At 50.4% G+C, this 18,035-nt stretch overlaps 1 protein-coding gene across 5 annotated transcripts in view; it reads right to left on the minus strand.

Annotated features, from left to right (window-relative positions):
• Positions 1-8,808, minus strand: part of MBNL3 (muscleblind like splicing regulator 3) — a 93,676-nt gene extending 84,868 nt beyond the window's left edge. For 2 of the 5 annotated variants that reach the window (XR_008508618.1, XM_036402009.2), the window contains exon 1: positions 8,789-8,808. The gene's annotated coding sequence lies outside the window, so the exon portion shown is untranslated. Of the gene's footprint in view, positions 1-5,783; positions 5,821-6,967; positions 7,042-7,209; positions 7,294-8,788 lie in introns of those variants that run through there. The other 3 variants (XM_036402007.2, XM_036402008.2, XM_036402011.2) reach the window with 3 other exon arrangements.
• Between the last annotated feature and the right edge of the window lie 9,227 nt (positions 8,809-18,035).

The following is an 18,035-nucleotide window of genomic DNA, read 5'->3' on the forward strand; positions in this document are numbered from 1 at the left end:
CAGAGGGAAAGGAGAAAAAAGAAAAAGCTTTCTGTTTTCCTTGAAAAGCAGGTCGTGCAACAAAAAAAGCACTAATAAAGGTTTCACCGTCCAAATTAAAAGTCAAAGGCAGCGATGAAGTGCCTCTGAAATATAAGAAACACGTTGTGCACGGTGTAAAATTTATTGCTGCCTAGCAGAACGAAGCCAAACATCTTAATATGGAAAAACACCGCTTCTTTTGACCCAAACAGATTGGGAACAGGAAGCAAAAACAAATCACCCAGCTGCAGCCTCCCCACACTGAGAGGAGCAGCAGCCAGTGCTTCCTGCCCACCCTCGCCCTGCCCATGGCTGCCAAGGGCTGCACACTGTTTGCTCAGGGGCCAATCCCACCTCAAACAGACAGTTTGTTACTAAAGCTGTTGTAGGCAAGATCAGGCCTTTATTGAAGGGGATTCAGCTGGGAAGAGCCAGGAAAATGGAACTGCAGGAATCACCCCAAATGCTGCATCCATTTGCAAACTGCACAGGAACAAGCTCCCGTGCAATGAGATTGCCTTTCTTTCAGTGGCTCTCTACATCTTCAGCAGCCAAATTCCTGACTCAGGACAGCCATATTTCAAGAGTTAATTTTGGTTTTACTACATCATCACCAACAAACCCTGAGAAATTAAGTCAAGCCTCAATTGGCTCAAAACATAATTGCATTTCTCTTAAATAATAGCTTTGCTTTTTTTTTTTTTAACTCGTGCATATTACCTTCTAATTATATTTTAAAGCTTTCATTTGCAGCTACAGGAATAACCCAGAAAGACATACAGATGAGCTAATTTTCAAATCATCACTTGACAAAGGACATGAAGCTTTAAAAAAAAGTGACACATAGACCAAAGGACCTGGGGAAAAAAAAAGAAACATGCAGAACTGAAAGTCCATTATCTCTTTTGTTAAAGCCAGAAACTCAGTGCCAAAGAGAATGGCTTTAAGACCTCAGCAGAGCAAACACTGAATATCACATACGTAATGCAGCAGAAAATGCCATTTACACAAATGCTACACACTGAACAGCAGCTCAGAACCTGGTATTCTGACTAAAATTCTGCTTTCAGCAAATCTCATAAGTATAATTTTTATCAGCTCAAGAAGATTTTTCCTACAAGATTTTAAAAGATTACATGCCAGGTGTAGAATAATTCATAAGGCAGAATTAGATTTTTGCCTTGTGTAATTAAAAAAAAAAAAATATCTAATAGTAACCAACAAATTACAGCCATTAGTACGACACTGCCTTCACAGCAGATTTGTGACAGCATTACCAAAAGCAGAATTTCATCCAACAACACTTCTGGATAACACAGACATCTGCAGAACCAAGGGGGAAAAATGCACATAAGCATGCACAAGCACACATTTTGTGCGTTACCATCCAAGACTTTTACAAGGATGGGTGCTTTGTGCCACTGTTCTGCAAGACAGTACCCTGAGCATGCACGAGGGTATGGTACACTCTCCTGCACACAGCCACCTCCAGTCCTACCTCATATTCTTTTAAATCCCTCACCTTCATGCTCATAAATACAGCTTTGGCAGAGGAGCTGCACTGCAAGGAAGGAAACTCACCCCACAGTCCTGTTACAGTGCTACATGAAATCCTCCTCCTCTGCCCCAGCAAGCTCCCAGCAAAAAGATCCAAGTTTATCATGCCGAGGAAAGAAACAATAAGTGGGAGTCCGAAAAGGCAGTCAGAAGTACCGCCAAAAAATCAGAGCTCTTTCTCAAAAAAAGGCCCTCCCTTAGGAAGGCTGCCAATCAAACCTGATCACGAGGCTGTTTTCCGAGGGTGAATAGAGTTCTTATTGACACAGCTTATGTCTGCAGCATGCAGCCCTCCACAAGGCTTTCAAGAGCAGATCGGATTACACAGACACATTCTCTCTGATTTTATGCATTCAGAAGCCCTCAGACATAAAATACCCGGCTCAGAAGGCCACTGCTTTTTCAGCTTGCTATCGGCCTACGTGCTTTTAGAAAAAAAAAACCACCCAGGCAAACAGATCCTGGCACCTTTACTCAGGCTCCCAAAGCCCTCACCCTCACTCAGCAGGGCCTTATAATTTGTAGGCCAAGCCACAGATTTGCTCCATGTGAATAATACAAGACGACTCATTCCCATGGTGAGTACTTAGCATCAAAATGAGAGAAGGGAAAAAACAAATATCTGCTGACACCATTTAAAATGGGAGACGATAACATCGCTCTGGGTAGACAATCCTTCCTGGAAGATGGCATGGAAAGGGGAGGATGCACACCTTTTAAAAGAACAACATGCACTGCACAGCTTAGCAGGGAAGAGGTGACCAACTGCAAAAGCATCATAAGCACAAATTCAGGTAAATCATCTATCCAGGGGTAGCAATTTGCACACATGGAAATCTGGAGAAAACAAACTAAAAGGATCCATTTATACAATTTCTATACTTAGGGGGCACAATAAGGAATTCCATTTCAGCAGCAGACACAGATGGAAAGCCTGGGAAACCTGTGGTGTTGCATTAGAGGTGAACAGAGAATTACAAAATGTTTTATTATAAATGCTCCAGCTTAAGGACTGAATTTCAGCAAAAGAGACAAGTCTGCTTAAATCATATGACAAATTAGAACCTGAGCACTGCCCTAGAGACAGATGCATGCACTGCCCAGAGGTCTAGAACTAAAAAGAAGCTCACAGCCCACCCCCCCCTCCAAAAACCAGTCTAAAAAACAAACCAGTACATTACACATGGGTAAGTGGATCCCTAACACCTAAAAAGAAACTCCTGCATCAACTCAGCCACACTGAATTGAAACTTCTCACTGAAATATTACATATGGCAAACACAGCAAATCAAGCAAGCTTGAGCTTCAGAGCTTTTAAGGGATTTTAAGAGCAAACACACACTGTTCAATAAAGACATTCTCTCTTCCCTGCTTCCAGGCAGCAGTCGCTCCCCAACCAAGATTTTCTAGCATTGTGCAGAAGATTTTTCTCACATTTTCCTGATGGCTGCTAGGAGGCTGGAGCTGGGCAAAGGAAATGCAAGATGCCATATCTGTCTGACGTGGCAGCTCTTTGGTTGGATGTCTGCACTGTTCTCAAAGCCCACCAAGAGATTCATCACTCCTATGACTACCTTTGAATATTGAGATCTAAGCAAACTGTGCTTTCCAGTGCTCAGCCTCCCTCTCAATGAGCAGCCTCATGCTTCTAGTACTCAGTTTCCACATGTGACTTCTAACATGTTCATGGTCCACAAAGTTTGCTCCTATGAATGCTCCATACTCCTTCCCAACACATCTGAGTCATGCAATGGTTCACTCTACCAACAAGGCCAAGTTGTAACCACCAGCACAGAAGGGGTGTCCTGCTGTGGGCATCAGTCACCAAATCCCAGCTGTAGATTCATCATCTTCACGTGTGCCTGCATTAGCCACAAAGAGAATTTTCATTTGCTTTCAGGCTCCTGACTGAGCTGCAGGCACTGGTGACTAGGCCAGCCATGGTTTCACTTGTGCCTTTAGGAAGATCCAGACATTAGCAACGCAGTTATGCCAGGCCCAGCCTCCTCCTGTCCTGCCTGGGCTCCCCAAGTCCTTGTGCCAACACAACCATTTCTGTGGCCACGTGGAGAAGCTGAGTGATGGCTACAATGAATGTCCTTTTTTTCCTTGTTATTCTGCAAGATTATTCTTAAATTACAAGGATGAAAGAGGCTGGAAGAAAAGGCCAGAAGCAGGACCACTTCCACAACAGCACCAGCTTTGAAATTGATTTGCAAGCTATGCTGCAAAAAGCAAGAAAGCCATCCTCTCTCTGCAGTCACAAGTTTTTGAGTTGCACTTTGAGATTCCCTTAAACGTGCAGAACAGCCCCTCAAAACTTCACATGTGATGGCATCACAAGTGCAAAATTCTAAGCTCCATTCCTCTTGCCAAGATGGGACAAGCCCAGGAGAAAATTTCTAGCTCTGTAAAATTCTAAGATTAACATGTAAGGCTTATTCCAGTCATTCCCCAACAGAGAATACGAGGGCAGAGCAGGCCCCCATTGCTGTGGAACTGGGCATAAAAACCACTATAAAATCCTCTGTGTGGAACATCTCAGAGGGACAACTGCCCAGCACCCCTACTGTCAGTAACATCCTGCAGCACATGGTCCAGCTCTGGAGGGAGGAATGACAGATTTAGATCCACTCTCTCTTTCCCCATGTGGGTCCCTCACTCCCTCACAGCAGTGGAAAGGGATGTGGCATCCTGAATTCTGCTGACCTGGCCACATGCTGCAGGAGGCTGAGCAGGACAATTTACAGCACTGTGGAGCTAATTTCCTTGCTGACCACCAGGTCTGCTTTGGGCCCCTGCCAACACATCCCAAAAGGCCCATAAGGCAGCACCAGATCTGCAGCGGCCACACAACTGTAAACAGGCTGAACCAGGTGCACACATAAAATTCAGCTGCTCCTAGGGAGGCCAACTGAGCCCAAAGCAGACTGCTCCTCCTGCTATCACCACATCCCACATTACCTAGAAGCTTCAGAACAGTCCATTGTCTTTGAAAAAGAAACACTCAAAACACTGAAATAGTTCTCAAAACTTTTCTGGGCCATCTCTACTTTAAAATGACTTTGTTTAAATATGTGCCACGTCTATATATACACACACACACCAGGGGAAATCAGCACCCGTGAGCAGAGCTGGTGCCCACACACTGTACCCTGCACAGCCTCCAGGTCTGCCTGTGCAGCTCCTCACCAGAATATCCCCACAGCAAACCAGAGCTGCCTGAAGCCACCCCAGGAAGACCCTGCCCCACTGGCAGGAGCACTGAAAAGACCACAGTCTGCAGGCTCTCCACCAGACTTGCTACCACTCGTATTTCTTGGGGTATGGAGAGTAATGGGGGCAGGGAAGCTTTAAGACCAAATTACAGAATCCTTTAAGTCCTTCACTTCTGCCTGAAGCTGAACCTCAAAGTCCCCCCTTCAGGATTTTCTTCCCTCCCAGGACCGAGATGCATGATTTGGATGTTCTTTAGTAAATTAAGCTCCAAGGAGCAGGACTGTGCCATGTAAGGCCTTTCTCCAACCTAAAAAGCAGCACCATTGCAGCCTCCACGTATTACCTTAACAGCAAAACACCCGCAAGGAGGACCCATAGGGGGAAAACATCTCTGCAACCCCAAGGAAGCTGCTCTGTGGAAACTTTAACTGCATTACTTCTGCTTCTGTATAATCCCAGAATAACTAGCTTAATTCAGACTGATCCAACACAGACACCCGATAGTTTCAACATGGTATAGACTATAACCTCACTCTAATTACAGGATCATGTTACATGTCCAACAACTGCTGCAATTTAGTCTTGCCTGATACACCCCAGCTGAAAATTGCTCATCCCACCTCTTACTCTCTTACTTTTTGGCAACCTTTGAATGGAGGCAGGGATACCTCGCAACACCTCAGCATCTAACACACTCGCACCCCAAGCCCCATAAAGATTAAGTCATAATTTCTTTGCAGTAACAAAGGCAATGACTTCCATCAGTGCAGAATAAACTCGTTTTAGGCAAATAGCACAGACACGACACTACTGTTCATACACTTCTCTATGCAAACGCAATACAGGATTACAGCTAAGAGCCACAACACCACGAATTCGCACATCACTCCCCGAGCCCGCTGCTGATCGCACACAGAGCCTATCTGAGCAAGAGGGGAGTTCTCAGAGGCAAAAGCTGCAGGACCAGGCAGCCGGACTTTCACTACCTCAAAGGCAGGGGATATTCCTTACAGCAGCGCACGTCTTGCCTTTGAGCTCAAAGCTGCATCCGCGGCTCCCGCTGCCATGAAACGGGAAGGTTTTCTGCCCGCGCCTGAGCCGAATGTTAACAGGTCTGTGCCTCGCGTCAGCTCCGCCACGGCCTCATGCTCGGCCGGGGAATGCTCCGCTGCCCGGGCGGACGAGCTGTCCGGCCATGGCTCGGCGATGATTCAGCAAGGGGGTGGCTCCCGGTGAGAAGGCACACCTCCTGCGAGCTGTCACACCGCGGGGCCGGGGCAAAATGGGAGAGAGAACTTGCTCTGTCTATCATGGCTGCACTTTTCAAAATGCGTAACCTGGCCTGCTAGGGGCGAGGGGGGCGAAGGGGAGAGGCGGGGAGGGTGTGTGTTTCCATCAGTAGGCACATGGGAATAATTGAAGGAAACATCTCGAGGCTTTTACCGATGGCACAAGTAAATGAAGGAAAGAAGAAGAAAGAGAGAAAAAAAAAAAAAAAGGGAAAAAAAAAAAAAGCCAGACACTTCGGGAGCCAGCATCAACTTCGCCAGGCTGTGTTCTTTGTTTCTAGGCAGACTCCAGTGCGGTGGCAAGAATGAACAAATGCGCATGTCTTCATAAGAGTCAAAAAAAAAAAAAAAAAAAAAAAAAAAAGGAAAGAAAAAATCCCCCCTCCCCTCCGGCCCCTCTCTCGCCGCTGCGGCGGCCGGAGCCCTCCGGAGAGTTTGGGCTGCTTTTCCAGAACTAAAACTCCGCTTCCGCTACTCCGAGCAGGGCTTTGCCACGCTACCAGGAGTCCGGGGGTACGGCAGCGCCTGCAACACTTTCGGCTGCAAAAATTAGTTCTGGTGTGGGCTTTGTGATTTTTTTTTTTTCCTATTAAAGAACGGAACGCCGCCCCCGCCACGCTCCTACCGCGCCAGCCGCCCTCCGCAGCCGCCCGCCGGAGCGGAGCGGAGCCCGGGCCCGCCGCCGCCGCCAGACAAAGGAGCGATGCGGAGCCGTGCCAGCACCCGCGGCCAGCCCGCCTGCGCTGCTCCCGGGACAGCCGCCCGCGGGAGCGGGACCGGGACCAGCCGCCGCCGCGCCCCCTCCCCGGAGCGCGCCCCCCGTCCCCGGGCGCCCGCGGCTCGGGGGGGCACCGAGCGCCCCGCGGCCGCCCCGGCCTTACCTCGCAGCAGCGGCGGCGCTCGCAGGCAGCGGCGGCCGCTCCGTGCCACGCGCGGCGGCGCGGGGCGAGCCACGGGGGCCGGTTTAGCGCGGGGGCCGCCTGCGCGCCGCCATTTTAACGCCTCCCGCCCGCCCTCCGCCCCCCTCACCCCCCTCTCCCCGCGGCCACGCGCGGCGTGGAAATGCCACCCAGCGTCCCCCTTCGTCCTCCCCGTCCCCTCCGCCCCCCGTCCCCGCCGTTACATTGACGCAGCGGCTCCTGGTCGCCGGGCCCGCCGCGGCGGAGCTCTAGCAGCAGGGCAGCAGCAGCAGCAGCCGCCGCCGTCGTGGCCCCTCCGCCGCCGCCTCCCGCCGCCGGGCGCACATGGTACGCTCCGGGGCCGCGCCGCGCCGCGCCCCGCCGGCCGCGCGCGCCGCCCGGCTGCTGCCATGGCAACCGCCCCGCGACCCCCGCCCCGCCGGGACCCGCGGGACGCGCCCCGGGATCGCCGCTCCCGCCGCTGGCCGCGGTGCCCGCGCACCTCCCGGCACCCGCACCTCTGCCCGCCTCCGGCCCGCCCTGCCTGCCGCTGTGCACGGAGCCACCGCGCTCCCGCACCGAGCCCACCTGTCCCCAAAGCCGCCGCCACCTGCTGAGCGGCTGCACCGCCACTGTCCCCAAGGCACCGCCATACCTCCCTGCCGTGTCTCCTCCACCCCCAGCTGTCATCACAGCTCCCTGGCGTGTCCACGCCATCCCCAAGGCCACCATCGCACCTTCCTGGCATGTCTCCTGTATCCCTGAAGCCACCATCACACCTCCTTGCTGGGGCCCCGCTGTCCCCAAGACCACCGTGACACCCTCCCACTGAGGGGCTGCATCCCTACTGTCCCTACATCGCCACCATCACGTATTCCTGCTGTGTCCTCTCTGTCCCCAAAGCCACCATCATACATTCCCACTGTATCCACACTGTTCCCAAAGTCACTGAGTCCCCACTGTGTCTCTGCTGTCTCCAAAACTGCCATCACACCTTCTTGTTGTGTCCCCACTGTCCCCAAAAACACCATCACATTCATCTTCTAAGGAGCTGTAGTCCTGCTGTCCACAAAGCCACCATGATACCTTCCCACTCTGTACCCTCGGTCCCCAAAGCCACTATCACAGCCCCCTGATGAGGGGTTGAATCCCTCCTGTCCCCAAACCACCGTCACATATCCCTGCTGTGTCCTCTCTGCCCCCAAAGCCACCATCACACCTTCTTGTGTGTCCCCACTGTCCCCAAAGACACCATCACATCCACCCACTGAGGGGTTGCATCCCCACTGTTCACAAAGCCACCATCTCATCCCCCCCATTGTGTCCCTGCTGTCCCAAAGTCATCATCACATACGCCCCACTGTGTCCCCTTTATTGCCAAAACCACCATTACACCTTCCTGCTCTGCCTTCTCTGTCCCCAAAGCCACCATCATATGCCCCCATGGTGTCCCCACCGTACCCAAAGTCACCATCATGCCTTCCCACTCTGTACCCTCTGTCCCTAAAGCCACTCTTACATGTCCCCACCATATCCCTGCTGTTCCCAAGGCTACTATTACACCTTCCTGCTCTGTTCCTGCTGTCCCCAAAGCCACCAACACCTCCCCATCCTTATGCCCAAAGCCATCACTGCACCCCCTCACTGAGGGGCCATATCCCTGCTGTCCCCAGGCAATCACCACATCCCCCAAACATATCTAATTTGCCCCCAAAGCCACCACCACAGCCTCCCATCGCCGAAGCTGTTGTCACTCCATCCCCCCCGAGGGGCCGTGTCCCTGCCGGGCTTGGCCACCCTTACCTGGGCAGCGGCACGGCTCTTCCACGCTGCAGTGCTCATTTTCACTCCTGTTTTGCAACAGAAGATTGCGTACGCCAGGACAGTCGCGAGGGAGAGTAGGCGCAATGTGAAGCAGATGAGCGAGTAAATCATGAAGCCGCCGTACATGTTCTGCATACTGCAAACGAGGAGCTAATTTCCTGGCAGCGGCTTCAGGATGCTTCGAGCCAGTCTCTGCCGATGTGGCCCTTAAAAACCTCTCAAGCTGTGGCTGCAAGCAGCCCTGCTCCTTTCTGACTTTAGCATCTAATTCCCACAAATATAGATAATTGAATTATGCATTTTGTTAGGGCGAGTGGAAAACAACCAGCAACCACTGGATCACTGAGGAAAACAAAGTCAGTCACTCTTTTTGTTTTTCCTTAATTCAGCATTTTTTGGGGTTTGGTGACATTTTGTCAAGCATGAACTCAACCAGAGGCAGAGAGAAGCAGCTGAGGGTTGTTTATTGCACACAGAGTAGCCCTCCCGGACAGCAGCACTAATGGAAATAACACTAATAAAACTGTTGTGTTCGTGGTCTGAGCAGCAAAACATGAGCCCTGGGTTCTGTGCCCTGTTCTGACAACCACTTCCCCAGTGAGCACCAGCAGACCACTTCGCCTCCCTTCCTAGTTACCACCACTGATTCATAGTTGAGATCAATCAGTTAATGTTTGCAAAGTCAGTTGAAGATGACAAAGCGTTACATGCTGCTAATAAAACCATAATGATCCCACTGTTAAACATTAAACACACAATGAGGTGTAAAAAAATCCCACATTTATAGAAAATTCCTCTTCCTGCAAGGACAAAGGATTAGCTCCTAAAAAAAAATAAGGATGAGTGCAAATTTGCACCACAGGATTGTGTCTCAAGGGTTTGGCTTCTGCTTGGGTGTTTGCTACTGATTATTCGTGTGTCCACGGGCACGCCACTTGGGCCAGCAGTCGCTGACCCCTCTGAGCATGGCAATTTAATCCAGAGCTAGCCAAAAACCACCAGGTTTTGGAAAGGGATGGTCCTTTCCATTTCATGCCTTTGCTTCCCAGTCTGCTAAACAGGATGAGGACTGCAGCTGTGTAGCCTGATTTTTGCAGGCAACATAATGCAGCAGTTAGCAAAGCCTCACAACATGGTCATTAGAAGCCTGGGGAGCTGTGCTGCCTGAGAGACACGTCACACCAGAGTGCAAGGAATAAAAAAGTGGGGGTGTGGGACTTTCTAGGAGATTTTTCTTGGCAATGAGTCTTGCTTTAAATGTAGAACTGGTAGCTGTGCCACTGGTAGGGCCCCAGGTCGCCGCATGCAGAGCAGCGCATGTCTGATGCTCTGACCTACGGGCAAGAAGGAGGAGAGGAACCAGGAAAACCACGTTTGTCTGTAGCTTTGGGCCTGCACGGGGCCAGTTCATGGTGATGAGGCACTGGTGTTTCTGGCAGGGCAGAAGCCATGGGTGGGGATTTGCACAGCAGGAACTCCAGGCAGTTTAGGATTTGGCAAAGCGATTTCAGAGAGGAGAGCTCCTCTCCAAAAAGAGCAGCCCTTTGACAAGGCATCCCTCATTTCCTCCATCAAACTGCCCTTTGCAAGGAGCACGAGTGAGCTGCAACAGCCTACTTCATCTTCCTCCTGAAATCTGATGCTGCCCTGCTTTGATGGCGATCAGTTGATGACTGCAGAAAAGCTGAATCATGAAAGAGAGGTTATAAACAAGGTTGTTTTTAACGAAGGAAATGGAACCCACATCATTCAGAAGTCAGGGCAAGGGACTATCAGCTAGGGCTTGCAGGTCTCACTTCTGCCCTGATGTTCTTTATGTCCTGGAGCAAATTAAAATCTCTCTAGCCTTTAATTTACCTCCTTGTAGTATGGACAATGCAGCAGACTCCAGTTGTGCTTTCTTTGTACAGCAAAGCTCCTGGTGTGACAATGAAGTGCTGCTGGGAGCTGTGTGATGCCAAGGGCTGGCTTGCACTGCCACCCGGCACCTTGCAGAGCTATTTTCAGCCATGCAAAACGATCACACGCACTATTTCAACAATATTCATAGACATTTCAAATGCAGAGAGAGACTAACCAGTCTGATTCCCCTCTCCCATATTTCACAGTCTTACATTTCAATTCCCACATGAAGCCCAGTAAGTTCTGCTTCATTTTGCTTGCTGCAAACTCAAAATAGACAAGTTTTGCAACCCAGAAACTCATACTGTGTCCTTCAGGCACTGGGGTGCTGCTGGTGTGCTGCAGGTAACCAGCCCAGGGGGAAGGAAGATGGGTCTGGTTCACCTACAGATAACTGGGAAATTTCCTGAGTCTGCCACTTTCTCACATTTAAATTCTTCCAAGAAAAGCATATTTCATTTTACCTAGAAAAGATGACTCCACTCAGAGAAGCCGGAGATTGAGGCTGGGGCTGGTCAGGCTTCTGTGTGCTTACCAAGAAATATGAACAACTCCACATACAGATCCTTGCAAACATGTCTTCTCTGCTTCATGCCCGAGTTAACAAGTGTTTTGGGAGTGTCTTCCCAACATTACAGAGATAACTAGCAAGGTTAAAGAACTCTAGATTTTTTTTTAAATGTTTTGTAAATATTCGTATTTAAATATATACACACGTGTATTTACGAAAACTTTAGGAGATTGTAAACTTCCCTGCCATACTTATTTAAAATGCTGTTAAGGAGGACTTTTGCTCCTGGAGGAGCTTACCTTGCTCACTTGTTTTCTTTGAGTTAAGCAGGGATTTCCACACAGAAAATATCAGATAGAACCCAAAGCAGAAACGGGTTGGATCCCAAGTGTGTTCTGCTCCTCCTGGCCCATCTTCACTTACCTGCTGTGGAAGCAGACACCAAACCTGCACTGGCTTGGGGCACACAGCAGAGCCTTGGCACAGGTGCCCAGGAACCTCCAGCCTGGCTGTGAGAAGTGGAACAAGACCAACCTTGCAAGCCAGCTCCCTCCTGCTGGTGCCTGCAAGGACACGTGGCTGCGTGCCAGCAGAGGAATAACCATTGCCCCGTGCTAGTTATGGGGCAGGGATGCTGCAAGGCTGTGCTAATTAGTGCTTGAGACGCCTCTGTGATCTGGAGATGAAAGGTGATTTACAGCTGCTAATTATTGCTCTCCTTCATGTGAAGTCTATTATTTCCTGGTGTCCCTCACTTTGACTCATGCCACATCCCGTATTTGGCACAGGGCAGGTTTGTGGTGCTTTGCATCTCCAGCTGCTTGCACACTGCACAAGCGTGAGATCTGCTCTCAGCATCCATTCGAGGCAGCCTGGCTGTGTCCATGCTTGGGAAACTTGGGCTGGAATTTGCACTAAGTTGCAATATTTGGGCAGGTGGCCTAGCTGGTGGATTCAGAGGAGCTGCATTCAGTGCTGGGTACTCAGCTGGGTTGTGCACTCAGCTCTGTGAGCAGTCAGAGGACCAGCTGGGTGAACCAGAGAGGAGAAACAGGAATATCCCGAGCTTCTCTGCTGGGGACTGCCCCAGGGAAGGGGAAGAAGCCAGAGAGGACCAGACTGGGGCCTCCTAGTCTATGGCTTCTCATCTGTGTCCCAAACCTTCTGGGCAGGAATTACAAAGCAGGAGAGGTTTGTGTCTCTGGCAGGTGTCTGGAGGGAAGGGATATTAACGTGGTTTTGTGAACAGCCCATGGACAGCAGAAGGAACAGGTATATTCAATGTTCTTCCCACGTTATGCCCCATGGCACATACAGGTTGCAAAAGCAAGTGACATTTTGCTCTTATTGCAAAATAAAACAGCAGAAAGTGACACGTGGCGTAAGGTAGTTGTAACAATAGAGGAAGAAATATCCCTGATACTCTACACCAAAAACAATTCTAGCACAGAGTGGGATTTCCTTCCCCCTCACTCACTGTGCAGCTCTCCAGCTGGGAAGTAAATGGCCACTCACACAACCTGGCACAAGGCAGTCAGGGATTTTTACAGCTGAAAGAGATCTACCTCCTGCCTAGCCCACAGCAGTTTCCACCTTCTTCCCTGAAGTCCACAAGATTTTAAACCTGTAAATTATGAGACTCCCAGGCAGCCTCACGTACCAGAGAACAAGGAGGACTTGATGGGGCTTCAGGTCCTAGAGCAGCCCTCTCTCCATCACCATGTTCCCCTGGCTCCACCAAGCCCTCCTGGCAGCTGTTTGCCTACAGAGTGAATTGATCTGGGGCTGCTCTTACTCTCCCCATGGACACAACAGTCACACTCTAATTCCAGCCTTGGCTTGCTCTCAACAAACCTATTTAGGTCCTGTGCCACCTCCCCAGGAGCCATCGATGGCAAGAGCCCTGCCTGTGCTCTGCCAAAGCCCCACTGCTGTACCCACAGCTGCCCACGGGGGTGGAACAGGAAGGAACCCCAGTGCTGAGCAGAAAGCAGATTGCAGAGCTGCACCCCAGTGGCAATGCCATGCACACAGAAAGAGGCTGTTCCAGAAATGCTTGTGCCAAGGGGGCTGATGAAGGCTGCAGTGGCTCTCTGGGCCAGTGTCACCCTCACACCCTCCTGCAGATCCCCTTGTGGGGGCCATGAGACCCATGGTCCCTGCAGCCCGTGCTGGAGGAACGTGGTGCTTCAGGCTGATGTTGTGACACCTTCCCCTGCTCCACATTCCTGCAGTATGGTGAATCCTCTGAGGTACTAGGAGAGACACAAGCCAATTCCTTTTCTGGCTACAAGACGATGAATGGAGTGAACCAAACACTGCTATGGGGAGTGTGGTTACTGATTAGAGGTCCCACCTGTGCTGCAAAGGGAAAACACAGAAAGATCCCCACCATAAAATCTGCCTTCTGCTGTGTTGTATTATTTTGCTGCAGCATTTTCTTCAGAAGGTTTTGTCCTGAATTCCTCAATGTGTCAGGGCAGAAGGGCCTCGGCTCCCAAGTTGCTTTGCACATCACTCACCCTCATGGCAGTGAAACCCAGCATTTGCTGGGACAAGGTCCTGCATTGTCTTCCTGCACTTCTGTATGGATTCTACTAACTATGGAAAATGCTGAAAATAAGTCTTCAAAACCTAACCTAGCTCAAGTAGAAGCTGATTTTAATGGCCACTGCTGAGTATTAACCTTAAATGTGTTACCAAGGAGTGAGCAGAGACACAGGCCACGAGCACCACTTAGAAATTGACATTTTACGTAAGAGGTTGACAAACCAGGATCATTTTGACACCTTTGATAAGATAAATCATGGTGGAGTATTAGAATTCTTTTATTTTTAGCAGCTGAATATTCTCAAATAACAGTTTTTAATAACCACAAACGATGACATCAAACTGCCACACCCCTAACTGAAATCATCACTCACTTCTTCTGGCAGGTAGGGAGGGATTTCTCAGCTTTCCTCCTCCTTTTAAACAACCTCTGCAGCAAAGAAACATTAAAAGGTGGAAAAAACACACAATCTTGCGTGGTGGTGACATTGACAGATGTGATGGTGCGGGCTGTACATGACGTTGTGATTTTTTATTAATAACTCTGCACTGCAGAGCTCAGTTAGGAAAAGAAGGAGTGCCTGAGCGCGTGGGGAGGACAGCTTTGTTCTTTGGACTTGCAAGAGAAAGAAGGTAACGTCAAAGGTAGAAACACAGGAGGGGAACAAGGCTCACAAAGGAGGCAATGGGCTGTGGGTGGCTGTGAGCATCAGGTACATGCAGAAACGAGACCCCAGCAATCAGGCATCCAGGCTTTCAATCAATTGACTTGGATCAGCAACAAGAGGGCAGGAAAAGATGCTCTCGATTAGTGGAGCAGATAAGAGAGGTCCAGTTGTTTTAAACAAAAGGGTTTGGGAGTTTTTCTTTGCTGACTATTATGGTGGATTACCCACAGAAAAATGCTCCAGCAAGGCAGTGTTCTTGTCCCCCCTGGCCCACACAAATCACCCATGCAGAGGTGAGCAGAGCCAGGCAAGATGGGGAAGGAGCGATTCCTTCTCCAAAGCCAGCAAATGGCTGCAGCCGCCCCATTCACCCCTCTCCCGAGCAGCCAGGGAGGAGCTGCTCTGCAGGAGGACACGGGCGGCTGCAGGAGCAGCCGGGCTCGGCCCCGCGAGTGCCAGCGTGTGATGAACACACTGTCCCCAGTCACGTCGCCGCACCGCCGAGGGGAAGGAAACCGAGCTTCAAAGGGAGGGAGGCAGGAGGGGCCCGAGTTTCCGGGGGCGGCTGCTCCCCAGTGTTTGTCATCATCCGAGAGAAGAGTGAAAGTTTTCGCTCTTGGGATAATTATTAAAGACATTTGGGTCTTGCTTTCACATGCCCTCTTCTTTTTTGTTTTTTTAATTAACTGTAAACCCCATCCTGACTGCTAAACAGGGATCTGTGGAACTGAAGCTTGTATAAATGTGGTGATTTATGTTCCTTTGGAAGTGAACTGGCATTTCTGAGGAACCCCACCCAAGCCTAGCAAATACCATGGGAGTGCACTGACTCACTGGCTGCTGGCACTCGCTCCTCTCCCTCCATGGCTGGAGCCCGCAGCCAGTTTGGGCACATGTGAGACAGTGCTGGTGAGCGAACCCGGGTCCCCAGAGACACCTCACACTGAGGAAGTGCCTGCCAAAACCTCGGGCTCCCGGGAGAGGCTCAGAAGGGAAGAACAGCAGCGCTGCAAGGCTGAGTCAAGCTGTAATCACCGAGCGGTGCTGGAGGAAGCAGCGTGCTGGCACAGCCTCTGCCTCCAGCCAGGGTAAGAACTGCTGCCAATTAAGGAGCGTTCGAGTCACCCGGAGGCAGAGGAGAGCCCTGCCGAGTGGCCGGCCTGGCAAGCCTTGGCAGAAGCCCCTTTGCTCTGCTGCACCGTGAGAGCAGCCGGGAGGGCAGATGAGCTTGAGGAAGCTGTGAAAAATATCCAGTGCTGCCTGCAGAAAGATCAGCCGAGGCAGCAATACCCGCTGAGCACCTGACACGGAGGAGCCTGACTTACAGAAATCAGTTCAGCCATTTGCAGGTGCGGTCTTGGTGAAATAAATAAATAAAAAAGACATCACCACGTTGTTAAAATGGCCCCTGCCTACTCAGTGCTCTGCTCCCTCACATTAATGCGGTTGTGTTTGATGAATTGAGGGAGGAAAGTCCCTTTTGACTGCAGTGCTCCCAACAGGCTGCAGAGCCACCCTTAGGGGCTGGCTCATGGGGCATCTCCCAGCTTTTGCATACATCCTATATACAAAAAAGTCCCCTGGGACCACCTGTTCACTGCCCCACCCACCCTAAGGAGATCCTTTTCCCATGCACCCAGAGAGAACAACACTGATCACGGGTGTACCTGGGTGGTGTTTGCCTGGAAGAACATGTGCTGGGCTCCTACGGCTCCCAAATGCCATACCGTGAACCAGCTGGGCCGGTCTTCCCCTGTTGGATTTTTTTGTTTGTTTGTTTGTGGTTTTTTTGCTAGCTATCCATCCAATATCAGCTGTAATAAAAAAGGCAAATCAGAAAACAATGCCGTCTGTTTGTGTGTTGTAAACTGGGAGAACAGCTGCTACTCCTGGGCTAAATGGGAAGCCTTTCCTTGACAGCCATAAAAAGCAGGGTTTCTCCTTTCAGTTGCTGCATCATATCACAAAGAATGGCGTCTGCCAGCCTTGCTGCCTTTTTTCTAAATAAAACCAGGTACAATGGTGGGGAACAGCACACAGGAAACAACTCTGCCCCTCAGTGCTCAGCTGTGCCTCTGGAGAGCCTGAGAGGCATTTGAAAAGCAAAACAATTGTTTCCTGACAATGTCCAGCATGCAGGGGAACCTGGACATGCTCTGTCCCTGGTATGTCCCTCTGAATCATCTCCAAACACAACCAGCACCATCCCCCTGGAGCCTTTCCCTGCATATCACAGCACTGAGAGACACAGTGTCTGCTGTGCATTGCAGATCACTTTGGAATAATATCTCCATCTTAGGTTGAAACAAACCTCCCTGGGTCATTGGGGGACTCAGGATATGATGATCTATGGAGGTATCACCCTTTCCCAAATGGGTTCTCATTTCTTCCTCCAGGGTCACTGCTCCAAGCAGAAGTGTGTGACAGGCTTCATCAGAAAGTAAAAGCTGCTCTAAATCTACTCTTGGTAGCCCAGCCTGCACACTCCCCACCGTCCCCAAACACACAGAGGCTTTGTTTAAGCATTACTCAGCTAATATTTCTTTTTCCATGACTTATAAAAGGTGCACTAATCACTGTGGGAAAGCAGGAGAGGCCAGGAAGGATTGCCACTCCTTGCACCACCACAGCTCCAAGCCCTGACCCTCAAATGTGACCGTGTGTGTATCCCAGCCACCGAGCTCTGCATCCCCCTCTGTGCCAGGGCTGGGCTGCAACCCTGGAAAGCCTTCCCAGGTAGTTACCCAGTGGCTGCTACTCTCTCCCAGCCTGCTGCTGGATTTATTTACCTCAATGACAGGTCTTTTGGGGACTTGCAGTGGCAGGCCTGGAGCCCCTTTGAAACTTTATACAGATGGGAGTACAAAAAGAGCACAGGAGCAAGAGGATATATATAAATGGGAGATGTCTGCACTTGGCTGAGAATAACCCTGTTTGATGGGAGAAAACTTTTGTCCTATTTTCTGTTTTATCAGTGGAACAGCACTTGACAAGACAACTGCTTGGCTTTTCTTTTCTTGTCATTCAGAGGGAAACATTTCTGCCTTAACAGAGCTGATGTTTCCTTGCAGACAGAAAAGCAGCCTGCACCCGAGCTGCAGCAGAGACAGCTCATCAAAGCCCCAACAAAGCTGCTGTTGTGCTGTAAGGCAGCAAAGCAAACAGCCTGCTCCTGTTATCATCTGGGCTTCACATATGCAGCCCTGTGACCACCATTAACAGCAGCATGGGCTAAATTCTCATATCCCTGCTCTCATTCTGTTCCACTAACTGCCCCACTCTTTTCCATAAAGCTGCCAGGGCAAATAGTCACTATTTGTGAGAATGCAGGGCTTGCAGTGCCTGCATGGCTCCTCCTGGCCTTGCACAGGGCATTATCCTCCTCAAGAATCCACCAGCACACAGGGATTGCATCACCAGCTCCCAGTGTCAGCTCCCAAAGGAGGCAAAAATGAATATCTGCCATCCTAAAGCATGCCTTATAAACAAGCATCGTTTAGCTGAGGAAAATGGGGTCTCAGGAGGCTGCCAGAATCTGGACTTTGCTGGTGAGCTGGGAGCTCTCTTTCCCTGTTTCCCAAGGCAAAGAGGGCTC

The sequence above is a fragment of the Molothrus ater genome, chromosome 14 (genome assembly GCF_012460135.2).
Source record: "Molothrus ater isolate BHLD 08-10-18 breed brown headed cowbird chromosome 14, BPBGC_Mater_1.1, whole genome shotgun sequence".
NCBI classification, from domain to species: domain Eukaryota; kingdom Metazoa; phylum Chordata; class Aves; order Passeriformes; family Icteridae; genus Molothrus; species Molothrus ater.